Source organism: Sus scrofa, chromosome 6 (genome assembly GCF_054392235.1).
Source record: "Sus scrofa isolate SSC_HxYL_T2T_F1_AM1 chromosome 6, Sscrofa_HxYL_maternal_Yorkshire_Landrace_v2.0, whole genome shotgun sequence".
NCBI classification, from domain to species: Eukaryota; Metazoa; Chordata; class Mammalia; order Artiodactyla; family Suidae; genus Sus; species Sus scrofa.
This window is the reverse complement of record NC_139388.1, coordinates 100,893,621-100,910,685: the sequence shown is the minus strand read 5'-3', so window position 1 is coordinate 100,910,685 and position 17,065 is coordinate 100,893,621. Positions and strand designations below refer to the sequence as shown.

At 50.0% G+C, this 17,065-nt stretch overlaps 1 protein-coding gene and 1 long non-coding RNA gene across 2 annotated transcripts in view; one reads left to right on the top strand and one right to left on the bottom strand.

The window, feature by feature from the left end:
- LDLRAD4 (low density lipoprotein receptor class A domain containing 4) overlaps window positions 1–17,065 on the top strand; it is a 176,925-nt gene that overhangs the window by 137,732 nt on the left and 22,128 nt on the right. The window lies entirely within an intron of this gene.
- LOC146402701 (uncharacterized) lies at window positions 3,875–5,787 on the bottom strand. Its single transcript, XR_014807602.1, has 2 exons — window positions 5,696–5,787; window positions 3,875–5,041 (listed from the first exon to the last, which is right to left on the bottom strand). It is a non-coding gene; the product is annotated as an uncharacterized LOC146402701 (long non-coding RNA).

Below are 17,065 nucleotides of genomic sequence, written 5' to 3'. Positions count from 1 at the left end.
CCTGTGGCCTGTGTCTCCTGCTGTCAGACCACATGTGCCGCCCCCATGGGGACACCCCAACACAACAGGTCCCCAGGCTCAGTGGGGACTCTGTCCTTAGCTGCTGAAGCCCAGGCCTGGTGCCCCGGCTGCCTGCACAGGTGGGTGGGTGATGGCATCTCACAGCCCCTTCCTGGTGGCGGAGATGCCTCTGCTACAGCCTTTGCTGCTGTGCTGCAGCCCGGCCACCTGTGCGCCGCGATGTCTAGAGATGAGGGAGCCAAGCGCCCCTTCCCTTTCTGCCAGGACTTGTGGTCAGAGCAGGCAACGTTAGTATCCTCTGTGCAGAGGGGCTGTTGTCCGGAGGCTGGCATGGGGCTCGGCCCATGCCTGTGGCCTGGGGTCTGGCACTTGTTTCCAGCACCGTGAAGTGATAGCAAGTGCATTACATTGACCTTGAATGTTTTTTTTCACATCATAATATTACCGCACAAGTTCACATTTTCCATGGCTTTGTTCAGTGTCTGAAAACTGTTACTTGTGATTTGTGTGCTTTTCTGTATGTTTGTTATGCCAGTAAAACACTGAAAAACTATAGCCCCAAACCCTCACCTCAACTTGTGGTTTATACAAGTTTCCATGGGAAGATTTTATGTTTTCCAGCAAGGAAAAAGAAGGATATTAAAAGTAAAAAGTGAGCTTTCTGCCGCCTCCTGGCAGGTGTGGTCTTGGTGCCAAGGTGCTTGGCCACCTGCACAGTGGCCCTTGGAGGCTCTGTTGGGGTGGGGGGGTAGTCTGCATTGTGAGCCCACGTGACAGGCCTGCTGTGTGTCCTGAGCCGAATATTCTCCTCCAGCGGAGCATGAAATCGCCTTGGTTCTTCAGACGTGGCCTTTGCTGCAGCACTGCCTGTTGTCTGGTGACAGTTCTGTTTCTGCCTGGCCTCCCAGAGGTTGGGAACCAGCAGCAGAATGAGTCCTTGGGCTGTGGGAGGGGCGTAGTTGGACAAGGGGTAGTGCATCTCTGTTCCTCTCCACGGAGGAGGGGGCCACCTAGACCCCCCCATGAAAGGCATCGACTCTGCCCAGCCTGCTGCATGCTGTTGGGATGTGCTGCATTGATATGAGTGTTTTGTAAATAGTTGATAACAAATGTCTACCTGTAAGGCACCTGGGATAATTAAAAACTCCCAAGAACTATCTTTTCTGTCTGAGCTGATAACCTCTGGCCCCCACCTGGTGGTGGCGGTCACAGGCTCTCACAGGCGCATCCACCATGCTGATGTACAGATGTGCATGTGTCCAGCTTGAAGACAGAGGCTTTGGACAGACACCCTAAGAGGGACACATTTAAAGCTGAATAAGTGCTTTGGGTTTGAAAAGCCACTGAATCTAATTCGGGGCTGTTTCCTTTAAAGATAGCTGGTGGTATGAGTATAATTTAATGACCCAGAGTGAAGCTGCTAACCTTAGATTTTGTAGCAAAAGAAGCATTCGAGGGTAGCAAGGTTTGTGTGTAAGCAGTAAAAGTGTTAGTGTCACATGGCCCAGAGGTGAGTGTTCACCCATTTTACAGAGCTAGAATTAAAGGTCAAGAAAACAGATCCCTTCTTTCTCAGTCCAGCTCTTGGGGACTGTGTGAAGGTCTGTGTCTTGTCGGGCCAAAGTCTGCTGGCACATTGGTGCTCCTGGATGACAGTTGGCAGAGCTCCACGGAGGCTCGTGTGAGTCACTGGAGAAGAAGCGTTTCTGCCATTGTTTCCGGCTGGCCAGAAGCTTGCTTCACGGAGTCTAGCCCCGCGGGACCACCTGTTACGGATGTCCCTAGGCCATGGAGACAGTGTCTGTGCCATCCCTGTCACAGTTGTGCCCCCGATTCCCTGCTGGTCCCCCGCAGGGCTGGCGCAGGCGGACAGGCATCCAGGCAGAGTCCGATGGGCAGTGGCCATCCTGTAAGGCCCGTGACATGTGGCCCGTCTGACAGAACCAGGTTGCACTGTGTTCCATGAATGGTGGGGTGACACTCTGTGTTTCTCCCGTGCCTTCCTGGCTCCTGACGGGAGCGCCTTCCTCCAGCCCCAGGTGGTTCTGCCCCAGGAGCTTCTGCTGCCTGAGTCCTGCGTGTGCGATGCTGCCCTGGGAGGGTGAAAGCCGCGTGGAGGTTACCCCTTCCCCCCGTGTCCTGTCCAGTCCCTCTTCAGGACGAAGCGGCTGCTTAGGTCCCACCCAGCAGGACAGGCACCTCCCTGGAGAGGACAAGGGTGGCTGAGGCCTCATCTGCCTTTGCCCAGGTGTGTGGGCTCCACAGACCAGGTCTGGAGCAGGTGATCCCGGCATGGTGGGCTGGCCACCCTGAGGCCCCTGATCTGCACTGAGACTGGAGGTGCCTGCAGGGGTCTCGTTGCCCAGCAGACAGTGCTCTCTGGCCGACGGGCAAGAACCTGGGCCTTTAGATGTCCCATGGGAGCGCCAGCCAGGGCTGCCCCACACCCTCATCCCCATGGCTCCTGAGGCCGGCTTCCCTGAATGTAAACAGAGAGGGTCCTCAAAGGTGACCCCGTCTTCTCAACACCTTGACCTGTTGCCCATGACCAGCGCCTTTAATTGTTGCCAATAAAAGTCCCTTTGCTACGAGTCCATGACCCCTGTGGTGCACCTGCCCTTCTCAAGGCCACTCCCGACACTCTGCTCCTCCTTCGCCATTGGTGGCATCTTTTTCTGCTTTGTTTTTTCCACAAAAGTGTAGTTCAGTGGAAAGGGTGATGACTTTTCCTTTTGCATTTTTGTTAGACCACGGAGTCAGCTTTTGGGCTAGACAAATCAAGAGAAATGTAGATCTTGGAAGTATTGATCACTGAAAGTAAGTTACGTTAAAACAAATCATTTTTCCTTTTCACTGCGCACGCCCTATTGCTTCTGTCTTTGGTGGCCCTAATGATCTGAGAGACAGGGAGTCTTAGTTGGGAATTGCTCCAAAAACTCTGGGGTCTTTTCCAATATTTGAACAGTATCTTTGAATCTTCTGAACCATCGTCAGACATGTTATCCATTGCGCCACTGGCCCTCCTGAGTATCCTCTAAGTCCTGCCTGGCTCATAACATCACAGCTTTTCTTCTTCAAGCCAGAAACTGGGGGGGGGGGGGGGCGAGATTTGGCAGTTTTCCATGAGCCGCCCCAGGAAACCCCAGCACAGGCTCAGGGCGGAATGGTCCCTTGACCATCCGGCACCTGTCTTCACTCCTACAGAGACAAGCTCAGGGAACAGTGAAGGAGGCTGAGCTGCTGGTCACATCGCTCGTCCCTCAGTGCCCAGGGCCCTGCCTCTGCCATCTGTGCAGCTGCCCCAGGGCCGGTGTCCTGAGGTTCTGAGATGGTGCTGGCCACCCAGAGGCCCTGCTCCCCTGCTGGGAGCCAGCAGACCTCGGATGTTACCTGGCTACGGAAAGGGCTGGAGTCAGTCGGGGAGAAGAGGGACAGGTGAAAAACCAATGCCACTATCTTAGAACTGTGGTAGCTTTTGGCTCCTCTGACTAGAGAGCATCTATTCACTGAAGGGGAAGTGAAATCTTCACCTGACTTCTGCCTCTGGGGGCTGCCCCTGAAAATAAGGTTCATTTCCAGCCTGGCCCCAGTGGAAAGCCCGGTGACTGGTCTTTTTCCTCCTGTGCCCACTGAGAGTAGTTCTCGCTCGGGACTTTTGTCAAGTCCAAGCCTCAGTTTTATAAAACAAGTGAAATGTATCTTCTCCGATGATGCATATTGATGACGTGCACGTACTCTGGAAAATACACCCTAAATAAATGACCCTGATGATGGGAACTGGAGGGAGAACAGTAACCACAGGGGGTTCCCCACTACCTCCTAGGATACTGGCTTTGTCAATGAATTATTGTTATTATTTAAAAAAATTTTTATTGTTATTTCCCCAGTACAATTTTTTTTTCTACTCTATAGCATGGTGACCCAGTTACACATACATGTATACGTTCTTTTTTTTCCCATCAGTGAATTATTAATGGTAATTAAACGAGTCTTGTCAAATGGTAATTTGTGGTTTGGTGTCTTCTCTCTGAACATGTCGTCCTTCAAGGCCACTTTCCCGTTGTTGCAGTGAGTGGTGTCAGTGAGACAGGGACCCTAGTATCTGGGGCTCGGTTCAGGATATGACCCAACCCTGTCCCCTGGACCCTAGTGTCCCTGCCTCCTGTCGCTGTGGTTATGGCCCCCCTGGCCTGACTTGGCCTTGAGAGTTTTCCAGTTTCACCCAGTGAGATCCTTATCTTCAGGTCAGTTTAGGGGACTGTCCACAAGGGCTCCGTGGGGCTTCTGACAGTTACAGCTCCAGCCCACGTCCCTGAGTCATCATAGACAGAAATCACTGGGCCGACTGGCCTCGTTTTGTAAGTCGGGGAACAGTTTCAGTGTTGAAAATGTGATATGGACTGGGGGGGAGGGAATCTGGAACTGAGAAGGGGGTGGAGCCCAGATCTCCTCTGTCTTTGTGTGTGTGTGCGTGTGTGTGTGTGTGTGTGTGTCTTTTTTCCTTTTCTAGGGCTGCTTCCCAGGGCATATGGAGGTTCCCAGGCTAGGGGTCTAACCGGAGCTGTAGCTGCTGGCCTACGCCAGAGCCACAGCAATGCCAGATCTGAGCCTCGTCTGCAACCTACACCACAGCTCACGGCAACGCCAGATCCTTAACCCACTGAGCAAGACCAGGGATCAAACCCGCAACCTCATGTTTCCTAGTCGGTTTCCTTAACCACTGTGCCATGACAGGAACTCCTCCTCTGTCCTTTAGTCGGCAGATCGCAGGCCTTACAATTCTGCTGACAAACAGGCTGTAACCATGTCCCCTCCAATTCTGCGTTTAGTCAGCAGGTGTTTCCTCTTCTATCTTTTAGAGGAAACACAGGGGGTGTTTTTCTCCTTTGCTGAATACAAGGTGTTCTTGGAAGGGGGTTGTTGCTGATAGTGTGGCTCAGTGAAGAGGAAAGAAATGCTCCGGAGTTCTTAAATCTTCCTTAGCTGTGTCTCGTGGTTGGGTCAGCAACCTTTAGAGTAGCTAAGAGGGGGCAGAAATAGGTGAATAAAATTACAAGGCATTTTGGGAGCAAGAAAGGACCTCTAAGGTCCACAGGCCCGGCCTCCTGTCTTTAGGCAGTGAAGTTATTAACTCTGCGCTGAGCTGCTTCGGACTCTCAGCAGGTGCAGGCCCCGCCTGTTCACAGAGGAAAACTGCCACACACCTCCTGGCTGTCACAGTGCCTTTGCCTTCAACTGCCACCCTTGCTGTGGAACGTTTTACAGTTGACTTTTGCTCCCTCCCCGCTTTCCAGGCTGCGGTAAACCCAGGCTCTCCTGCCACCGCCCGCCTCCCTTCCTGGCCTGGCGGAGACGTGGCTGGTTACCGTGTGGAGGACAGGCCCCAGCTGCCCTGCTTGGTCCAGGGGGTGGTGGCAGGGGCAGCAGGGAGCTTTGGAGGCTGGGGTGAAGCCAAGGGAAATGAGTCTGGGGCTCCAGGACTGTCAGGACCAAGAGGAGGCTGAGACGGTGGGGAAGCAGCAGCCTTAAGACCCTTGGCCCCTGGCCCGGGGGGTGGTAGTGGGGTCTTGCCTGCTGCCCCCACCCACACTCTTGATTCTGTAGCTTGGCCTAACACTCGCCTGGTCTGCTGCTGCAGATACTGGTCCATCTTTCCATCCAACCTAAATCTTACCGTGGATGTTGAGCCATGTTCCTCTTGGAGATGAAGAGCCCAGGAGAGCAGAGTTCAGCCTTTAAAGTATCCAGTCACCCTGAGGGCGTTTGCAGTCAGGGGACTCGAGTCGCACTGAACTGGGTTGAATCATGTGATGGTCTCAGAGGGAGGATGATTCAGAAATTTGGCTCTGGTTTTGGTCTCTGTGCTGAGGTTGGCAAGGGCGTTGGGAGGTGGGCGCAGAGTGTGATTTTGAGGTTTGTGGCCATTACGGCCCAACTACTGTGTTGCCGTCAGCCTGCGCTAAGGTCCGTGGTGTAGACCCTCAGGTGCACATGGCCACCTGCTTCAGCGCGTCCACAGGGGCCCCACAGGGCTGGGAGAGGTCGCCAGGCAGCGGGGTCCAGCCTCCTCATTAATGAGGTCAAGATTGGGTTTTTATTTGTTTAAGAGACATTGAAAATGTGCATGTGTGCACGAGATGCGGTAAGTGTGATGAATTGATGAGTTTAAAGCCAGAAGGTCCCTGCCTCGGGTGTGGCTTCTGGCTTACCTCCTGTGCGGCTGCATAGTGAGGTCAGTCCGATGGGGGGCAGCTTGGGTATTCATTCCTGCCCCCCCCCACAACTCTGCCTTCAGGTACCCTTGAGGAAGGCTCGGTCTTGGTCTCACACCTCCACACCCCCTTCTGGAATAAAGCCTGTGGGAGGAGAGCCTTATTTCCAGCTCCCTGCTGAGTGAGTGAGATGGTGAAGGTTTGACCTTGAGCTGCCCTGCAGGTGGTCCTTCCTGAACCCCATGAAGATGGACACTCAGGTGCTAGCGCCCAGAGCAAAAGTCCTGGCTCTTTGACTGGGTAAAGGCTGATGTCAGAGGCCTCACCCAGTAATGACAGGGAACATTTAAATTAAAGGAGCCTTGAACATTTCTGTAAATGCTTCTGTAGATGAAATGCTGGCGCAGGAGTGTCTGCTATTGACGGTAACCACGGAGACAGACAGACCATCAGGGGAGCGGCCCTGAGACCTGTGGGTGTCTGCACTGTTGTGCCCATAATTTGTCAGGCCTTAAGACAGGTCGTCAAAAATGGATAGGGTAGCACATTTGGAATTGCTTTGCAGAAGGGAGGAGGCTGGCGATCTACCACATTTCCAAACAGTACAGCTACCAAGGCAGCTTGAAGTAGGCCTCAGGCCCCCCCCCCCCCTTTCTCTGTGGGAGGAGGAAACCCCAGCTCTTTCCAGATTTATAACCACCGGGGGCTCCACTCGGTTGTATGCGAAAGGGACTGCGCCCTCTGTTTGGGAGGCTGGAGTGGGGAGCGGAGGGAGAGGCTGGCTCCTTTCCTTCTGTGCCTGCTAACGTGATTGCAGCAAAACCCCGACTTCCCCATTCTCGGTCTTAACCAGGTACGATGGCTAAGTATTAATATTAATGAGCAAAATAACAATAATCAAACTGGCAGCCGCGTGGAATGAATGTGGTCTCCTGGAGGAGAAATATTTAACTGTTGTGTCCTGCCAGTTAGAGAGATTCTGGCATTAAACCTAGACATTACCTCATCCTCCTGGGCAGACAGCCGATTTCGATGCTAAGCAAGTCTGCAGAGCGAGGAGCTGCGGATACCTGCCTGATTGGCTGCATGGCCCGTTCCCTGGTTGGAAGCGATGTCTCTGAGGGTCCCTGTCTGTCTGGGTCTGCCCCTCGGTTCCTTGCTCTCTCTAGCCTTCACAGGGTTGTCGTTGTCTGTTTTCCAATTGCGGATTTTTTTTTTTTTCCCTAATCTTGAAGGGCACATTGTGAAACGGTCTGCCAGCCAGGTGGGCAGGTTAGTTAATACACACAGACCTGGAAGATGAGAATGATGGGGAGGGACAGTGAAGGGAGCCTATGTGTACGGGTGTCTAAGCATCCCCACACTCAGGCACACGCACCCCTCCCACTTTGTAAGAATCAGGGATCAGTGAGTGAAACAGGTTTCTTGGTTGGTTGGTTGAATTCATGATAAACACAGGGGCATTCCATAATGAAGGGGGTGTTATTTCAAGATTTTTAGCGGGGCACTTCCTGTTGTGGCCCAGATATTAACGAACCCAACTAGGATCCATGAGGATGCAGGTTCGAGCCCTGGCCTCGCTCAGTGGTCAGGGATCCGCCATTGCTGTGAACTGTGGTGTGGCTTTCAGATGTGGCTTGGATCCTGCTCGGCTGTGGCTGTGGCTGGCAGCTGTAGCTCTGATTGACCCCTAGCCTGGGAACTTTCATATGCTGCGTGTACAGTCCTAAAAAAGCAAGCAAGCAAAAAAAAAAAAGTTTTTTAGCAACTAAAATTATATATATATACACACACACATACACACATATATATGTGTGTATGTGTGTGTGTGTGTGTGTGTGTGTGTGTGTGTGTGTGTGTGTATCTGTACCCGTGGCATATGGAAGTTCCCCGGCCAGGGATTGAATCCGAGCCACAGCTGCATCCTTTAACCCACTGCGCCGTGGCGGGAACTCCAAGCAACTAAAATAATATGTTGAAACATTCGAAATTGTACTAAAAGTGTGTTTTTGATGCTTCTAACCTAAGAAAACACTTAGAATCATTTTGTTCTACTGGCCTCACACCTCTTTGATATTAGTGCTATAGACAGTAGAGAAGTCATGGCTAGGCACAACAGACACATCTGGGTTAGAAAGTACAATCTTTGGGTTTTGTTGAGAATATTGATAACACTTTGAATTATCACTAAGGTACCCAGTGTTCATTCCTTAAGTTTTCTGAGTAGCGTTTGGAAAACCACACCACCTGCCTCAGGACCAGCTTCCTTTTGTCTCATATCACGTAGGTTTTGTGCTGTTCCTCTAGGTAATATGTTTTCTCAGTGGGTGTCACACCTTCTACACGTCCGAAAATAGCCTCCGTGTTGCCCTGATTTTTAACCAGCTCTTAGGACTGTCTTGAAATGCATTCTGTGGTCATTTTTTTCTAAAATGCTTTTATTAGTGAATACTAATTAGTGGCCTGAATGTTATCACATTTTTGTGTATGAAGTTCATTCCAGCCACCAAGTCATTAAAAAAAACACGCTAATCCTGAAAGTGTTAAGCTCATGGGTGTGTGCAATGATGGCCATCTAGTAAGTTCTCAGCTGTTAATTAGCTCTTTCTGGAAGACGAGTACCCCCTTCATCTTCCCGCTGGTGGCCCTGCGTCTTACTGCTCACGGGGGCAGGGACTGCCCGCTGGGAGGGTCACGGGCCCAGCTGTGAGGTGATCACCTAAGGAAAGCTCTCCCTGACCTTCGGGCAGATCCCGACTTCCCCAATGGCCTCTGGGCTCATCCCTGGAGCAGCCCCGTGTCCACAGCTCCCCGTGACCATGTGGGGTGCGTCTTTTCCCGTCTGCAGGGGCTTCCCATCCACAGGTGGTTGTCGGTCGGTGGACGCACATGTCTGCTGCCCTCGGAAGGAAATGCATGAGGACAGAGGGTGACAGCAGTCTGCTGTGCTCGTGATTAACACAAGGGTATTACACGAAGCTTTACGTTTTGACTGCGTGTGTGAATTCTGTCCCTTGTAGTTTATCTGTGACCCCTATCAACTGATGATGTGTGGGAAATGTTTCTAATTTATAAACTGGAAAGTGGAAATGGACACTAAGGGTTGTTTTTTTAAAATCTTACTTCATGGCTTTTCCCCTCGGTGACAGGGAAGATGCCCAAATATTCTTACACATGGTATCGCTGCAGAACGCAGAACCGTAGACCCAGCATTGTCTTGGTCCTGTGCAGCCTTTAGAAGCCCCTTCCTACAGATGCCCGGCAGCGTGAGTCCCACATCAGGTACCAGAACTCGAGCTGACATGTGTGAGGTTCCCTCTCTAAGTAAAACTATCTCAAAGACTTTAAATGGGAGATGAGGCTTTTAAAACTCTTGGGTATTTTTCTTCCTTAAACCTCAGATAAGGGAAGCACATGAAAAGGAAGGGAGGAGAAAGGATGAGACCAGGGGTTCAGCCTAAAGCAACTCAGCGTAGACAGAAGGAGGGCAGGCCTGGGGGATCCGGGTGGGCTGGAGCTGCACTGAAGTGGGCTTTGTTTTATTCTGAGTGGGGAAATCAGTGACCCTCTGTCAGCAGAAGCTGAAAAAGGCAAGGCCATGCTTTCATGAAGAATGTCCATGGTCTCGGGGTGAGAAGGTGCATGAGGATAAATCAGTGTAGATGCCCAGTGTCTGCTTCTGAGAGACAAGAACATGACCAGCGTCCTGCCCGTGGTTATTAATCGGTGCCGACATTCCTGCCAGGGTGCCGCTTTATGCCGTTGCTGTTGGTGATGGATCCTGACTTGGGAATGTCCATCCTTCCCTCCAGAGGACTGGCTAGCTGCAAGGAAAGAACGTAGAAACAGAATGAAGGATTTAACTCTAGCTCACCATCTCAATTTTTCACTTTTTTTTTTTGCACAAGCCAGAGCGTTTCCCCACTCCATCTGTACGGCACCCCTGCTGCCTGTTGCGTTGACCGTTTGAAAGTGGTAGTGGTGCGACCCTCACCATGAAGTACTGTTCCGTGTATCTGCGTTTGCGTAACGGAGACTCCGACACGTCTGTGTGTGTCGAGGGAGGGAGGGATAGGATTTTCGAATTGAGTTGAATGAGTCACCTCAGTGGGTAAGTGACGTTCCACGTTGGGAATAAAGGGACATCGCAGGTGTCTTTCTTGAATGCGATGTGCCTCTCACTGAACCAAGGGTGGTCTGGGGCAACCTGCACCATGCGCTTACTTGACACAAGACAAAACAGAATGAAAACTAAGTTTTTATTTTAATGGCCACATCCATGGTCCTCAGCCGGGGATTGAACCAGAGCCGCAGCTGCGGGAACACCCATCCTTCAACCCACTGTGCCACGGTGGGAACTCCTGAAATGCAGCCATGTGACATGCACTTTTAAGGTGAATTTAATCTGGTGGGGCCACCGGCCTTGGCTTCCTGTCTGTCTGTCTTGGGCCCTGGGATGACGTCAGATGTGCCCTTCCCCCGCCCCCCATCCCTCTTGCCTCCTTCCTTCTTGCGCCCTGGGGCTGTTGGGACCCACCAGGTCTCTGAAACTCCTAGGATTTCATACTGTGCTGCTTTCCTTAGATTTCACCGAGGATTATTTCTTATCCGTACTGCGCTACAATGCTCTTTTCTTTCGTCCACATGAATATATCAACACTTTGTAAAACCAGAGGAAACTGTCTTATGCAAGTCTGGGTATGTTTGGTATCGCGGCTTCTGGGTGTCAAATTTTATTTTCGGAAAGCTGGTTAAATTTTTAATGGGACCTGTAGTTAAATCCCTCTATAAACAGAAACCTTCGCTCTTTTTTGTAAAGACAGATGCTATTTACATTTTAAAAATAAGTCAAAAATAAAAATAAAATAAAATAAAACGAAGCCAATGAGAAGGTCTGCTAATATCCCTTGGCAGTTTAGAGGAAAATCCTTTGGGAGAGAGAAGATTTCAAGAAAGAGGACTTGCCAGTTTGACAGTCTCTCTTGAGTGGTAGCAGAAACCCTCCAGCGCTACCCCCGAAGGTGCAGGCTGCAGGCTGGTCCAGCCTGCTCCGCTGCCTCACGTGGGTTGTGCCAGGGAACAGCAGCACCAGGCCCCGCTCCCGCTCCCATGGATGGAGAGAGAGAGAAAGAAAAAGATAGTTAATTACATGTTCAAATGACTTAATTGACGTAGGGCTCTTCACTTTTTCTGTTCTTTCGTGTATTCATATGTCCTTCAAGGAATTTGTCCCTTTTCATCTAAAGTGTCAGATTTATTGGCACAGAATTGTTCATAATATTCTATATTATCCTTTTAATATGCATAGGATCTGTTAGTGGTATTTCTTCTTGAATTCCAAATATTGGTAATCGGTGTCTTCTGTCTTTGCTTCTTGACTAGTCCAGCTGGAGATTTATCAGTTTTATTGATCATGTCGAGTGACCAGCTTTTCTCCTCATAATTTTCTCTATTACTTTTATTTCACTGATTCATGTTCTTATCTCCTTCCATTTACTTACTTTGAATATAGCTTGCTTTTCTTCTGATTTCTTAAAATATGAACTCAGATTATTGTGTGTATATCTTCTTTTCTAATATAAGCATTTGAAGCAATAGACAATGCCCTGAAGTACTGCTTTAGCTGTACCCCACACATTTTGAAGTTTTATTTTTATTACTCATTTCAAAATATCTTCTAATTTCCCTTATGATCTCTTTGACCCATAGATTATTTAGAAGTAAATTAGTCAATTTCCAAATATTTGGGGCTTTACTTTCTTTACTTTACTTTCTCACTTAATCCCATTGTAGTCAGACAGTGCACTTTGTATGCTTTCAGTCTTTCAAATGACTTGCTACTAGCATGTGGCCTTTCCACATAAACTTGAATATCTATTATGCAGTTGTAATGTCTTTCAAAATCCTGGAGGTTGATAGTGTTTTTCAAATCTTTTATGTCTTTTCGGTTTGTTTGTTTGTTTATTATCATTATTAGTTTAGGGGTCAGCACACTACAGTTTGTGAGCTACATCTCTCTTGCTGCTTATTTTTATAAAGTTTTATTGGAACCCATTTGTTTGCGTATTACCTCCATCTGCTTTTGCACTGTCAAAGCAGAGTTAAATAGTTGTGACAGGAGTTCCCGTCGTGGCGCAGTGGTTAACGAATCCGACTAGGAACCATGAGGTTGCGGGTTCGATCCCTGGCCTTGCTCAGTGGGTTAAAGATCTGATGTTGCCGTGAGCTGTGGTGTAGGTTGCAGACGCAGCTTGGATCCCGCGTTGCTGTGGCTCTGGTGTAGGCCAGCAGCTACGGCTCCGATTAGACCCCTAGCCTAGGAATCTCCATATGCCGTGGGAAGCGGCCCTAGAAAAGGCAAAAAGACAAAGAAATAAATAAATAAAAATAAAAATAAAAACAAATAGTTATGACAGAGATCCCACAGCCCAGAAAGCCTCTGAAATGTGCTATCTGGTCCTTTATAGACAAAGCTTGCTGTTCTCCCATCAAATCCCAGTGTGCTGAGCGGGAGGATTAAAATCTTATTTTGATAGTTGGAATCCTCTATCTCTCGCATTGATTCTGTCTTTTCAGGTACATATACACCTTCATGATGAATCGACCCTTTCATCATAGTGAAATGTCCCTTTTTAACTCTGGTGATACTTTTTTTTTTTTTTTTTTTTGACTTTTTGCCTTTTCTAGGGCCACTCTCGTGGCATATGGAGGTTCCCAGGCTAGGGGTCTAATCAGAGCTGTAGCTGCCAGCCTATGCCAGAGCCACAGCAACGCCAGATCCTTAACCCACTGAGCAAGGCCTGGGATCGAATGCACAACCTTATGGTTCCTAGTTGGATTCGTTAACCACTGAGCCACGACGGGAACTCCTTCTGGTGATACTTTTTGTCATGAAGTCCAAATATTTGATATGAACGTTGCCTTCCCGCCTTCTGACTCTTTATGTGAGGTATCTTTTCAGTTGATTTGCTTGAAGCTGTTTGTTTATTTAGTGAAAGCTAGTTAGAGGACTGGACGTTAGGTTTGGCATTTTGGTCAGGGGCTTCTGGACCAAGTTCCTCAGGGCCCTGGGTTGCTGGCATCCAGGAAGAATATCACGTGTATAAGCTTGACCATGGTATTGATTCTTGTTTCTGCATCTGTGAAATGGGGACAAGAATACTTTTGCATTCATCTGATAGTTGTGCTTATGACCAAGCACCATGAAAGAATTATTATTATTATTATTATTTGCTTTTTAGGGCTGCATCCGTGGCAAATGGAAGTTCCGAGGCTAGGGGTCGAATCGGAGCTCCAGCTGCCAGCCTACAGCACAGCCACAGCAGGGCCGGATCTGAGCCACATCTGTGATTTACACCACAGCTCATGGCAACCCTGGATCCTCAGCTCACTGAGCGAGGCCAGGAATCGAACCTGAGTCCTCATAGATACTTGCTGAATTCATTTCTGCTGCGCCCAAACAGGAACTCCCAGCATTATTTTCAAGAGTAGGACAGTATAGTGTAACTGGGAACAAAAGGCAGCTTTCCATTCACAGATTTTGTTAACGTGAAATTTCTGATTTCTTTCTGTGACTCTCACTGTCACTGTGCAAAGCTGTCTTTCAGGCAAGCGGCTCTGTTTGAGGTTCACAGCCATGGACTTTTTGCATTAATGAGGGCTTTGAAGGAGTGAGGGCTCCCTTTCCTTTTTTGTCCCTAGAAGGGACTCTGAGGTTCTGAGAGGGAATTTCAGTTTCCTTTGGTGTAAGTTTGCTCTTGGTTTTCACTGTCCTCCGCTCATTCCAAAGGGGAAGAAGCTCCAGTGGTTCCTGCCGAGTTCTTTTTCTCCAGGTGGACTGATGCTCTTCAGCCTGTTGGGCAGGAAACGGCTTCGTAAGGTGCTCTCCGTAGCCCTTGATCCCGGGGCCCCTTGGAGTGGGTTTGCCTGCAAAGGAATGACTCGCTAAGGAGGAGGTTAGGGATTTTTCAGGCACTGAATGCAGTTCAGTTTCATCATGTTTTATTGGTGAGCTACTCAAGGGAGGGACCAGAACTTGAGGAAGCTTGAGTTTTGCCGACAGGAAGCGGCGATGGGCGTGCTGCTGACTCCGCATCCTTTACCGTGGGGCGCCTAGAGTGTGTGTTGAGGATAACAGATTGTTTTCCACCCTGTTTGCCTCTTTAAAGACAATCGAGGAGTTCCCGTTGTGGCGCAGTGGTTAACGAATCCGACTAGGAACCATGAGGTTGCGGGTTCGGTCCCTGCCCTTGCTCAGTGGGTTAACGATCCGGCATTGCTGTGACCTGTGGTGTAGGTCGCAGACGCGGCTCGGATCCCGCGTTGCTGTGGCTCTGGCAGAGGCTGGCAGCTACAGCTCCGATTCAACCCCTAGCCTGGGAACCTCCATATGCCTTGGGAGCGGCCCAAGAAAAGGCAAAAAGACAAAAAAAAAAAAAAAGACAATCGACATGCCTCCCTGCTTCAGTGTTCATTACCGTTACAGTGTTTGCATTAGCTTTGTTTTGCCCAAGAGTCACACACGAATTAGGCGTCATGATGGCTGTCTTGGTTGGAGGAAAGAAGTTACATCAGAAATCTATGGGACTTGGAGTTCCCATCGTGGCTCAGTGGTTAACGAATCCGACTAGGAACCATGAGGTTACAGGTTTCGATCCCTGGCCTTGCTCAGTGGGTTAAGGATCTGGCGTTGCCATGAGCTGTGGTGTAGGTTGCAGATGTGGCTCAGATCCCGCGTTGCTGTGGCTCTGGCGTAGGCCGGCAGCTACAGCTCCGATTCAACCCCTAGCCTGGGAACCTCCATATGCCGAGGGAGCAACCCTAGAAAAGGCAAAAAGACAAAAAAAAAAAAAAAAAGAAATCTATGGGACCAACCTAAGGATTGATATTTGCATGTTTACTCAGTTACATCCTGGACTTAAGTACAGGCAGCAGATCAGGAGTACACTATCTAAATATAATTCTTATTTCAGAAAGAAAACCTTTTTGAGGTACAACCAGTACCTCAAAAGGAGGTACAACCAGTGTCATCCTGGGAGAAGAGCAGGTGCCAAGCTGACAGGAGCCCAGTGGCAGTGCCCTGGGCTTGCTGTGACCGACTGGGCCCTTGAAAACCAGGGTCAGGCCCCCAGGACAGCCCTGGAGGCCCTGATGTCCCTGCCCTGATGTCCCTGGGGGCTATGGGAAGACTGACCACCACCAACATCCTTGGGCCAGCTGAGAGTTACACGACCAGCTGCCCGTGGAGGTTACGGAAAACAGTTGCGTTGGGTTTGGTTTGGTTTGATATTTTTTAGTTTTTTCACTAGATATTTCCAATTTATCTGTATTTATCTTTTGTTAAAAGATATAAATTAGGGAGTTCCCATTGTGACTCTGTGGTAATGAACCTGACTGGTGTCCACCAGGACATGGGTTCAATCCCTGGCCTTGATCACTGGGTTAAGGACCCTATGTTGCCGTGAGCTGTGGTGTAGGTTGCACACTCAGCTCAGATCTGGTGTTACTGTGGCTGTGGTGTAGGCTGGCAGCTGGAGCTCCGATTCAACCCCTAACATGGGAACTTCCATATACTGCATGTGCGGCCCTAAAATATAAAAAACAGATGAACTGGTTAAGATGTGGGCCAAGAAACTGAGAACTTCATAATCCTTTGTTTAGTCTCTAAAGCAAAGCAGATCTGTATCTAAAATTGAATGGCTGTAAAATGAACCCAGTGTGTATGTAAAGACTCTCCCATTGCAGGTGTCTGCTGCCGGTAAGGGCAGGGTGGGGAACCAGAAGTGCTGGGACTCATAGTTTTCCTGGAAGAAATAAGTGTTTCAAGCATGTCTTAGAGCCTTTTTTCCTTTCATTTATGTTCGTAACAGTTTCTGGAAGAGCTTCCATCCTGGTGGGGGCTGAAGGCGTGTTCATGCTAGGTTAGATGCATTTACTGGAGAGTTCAGTGGGTCCTGCAGGCATATTTCTTGGTCGCTTCAGCAGTGGCAGCTGGAATTGGAGACGGCAGTGTACCTGGAGCGAGTCTTCACATGTTGTGAGGCACCGATGACAAGGGGAAGTGGGAAGGCAGCCTGGAGGAAGAGGTGCTTTCCCATCAACGGTGCCAGTCATGTATTGGGAGAAAGAGCCCAGCTGAGCCCTGGCTCAGCGGGGTTTTGCCTCAGCTCCTCCTGCGGCTGCAGGAGGTGTGCCCTCAGAGTGTCCCCTGCTCTGTTCCCAGAGGCTGCTGATGCCTCTCTGACCCGTGAGCCTGGGACACGCTCTCTGAGAGTGAGTTGCAGACAGGTCGAGGGGACATGCCAGGAGGCAGGAGGCTCACCGCCAGCAGGGCATCCTGTGCAGTGTAACACTGCCATCTGGGAAGAGGTGGGGATGGTGGCAGGTGTACTGAGCTCTCCACCCGGTGGGGGGCGGGTGGTGGTGTCAGTGCACTCAGGGCTGTGACAGGTGCAAGGGTGGTGGTTCATAATGGCTGCCTATAGATTCCTGAGGACGGACTCACACACAGTGCCAACAGGGGGGACTTGGTTTAGGAAATGTCAGAAGAGTCAGCACGGATGGATGAGGGAGGAAAAGGCAGCGAGAGCCCTTATGTAAGGTGTGCACTCACATGGCACAGTCTGAGGAAGGACCAGCAGAAGGTGATGGTGGCCTTCTCAGGTGCAGAGGCCTGGCTCTCTCTGAGCAGGTTGGCTGGGACCTGTGTGGGGGTTTGTCCCTGGAAGGCGGTGCAGGGCCAGTGGCTTGCGTGTCCCAGTTGAGCTGCCTGGCGATGCCGCCCACTCTGTGCTCTCCATCTGTAATGTGCGAGGTACCTTGGTGGCATCTGC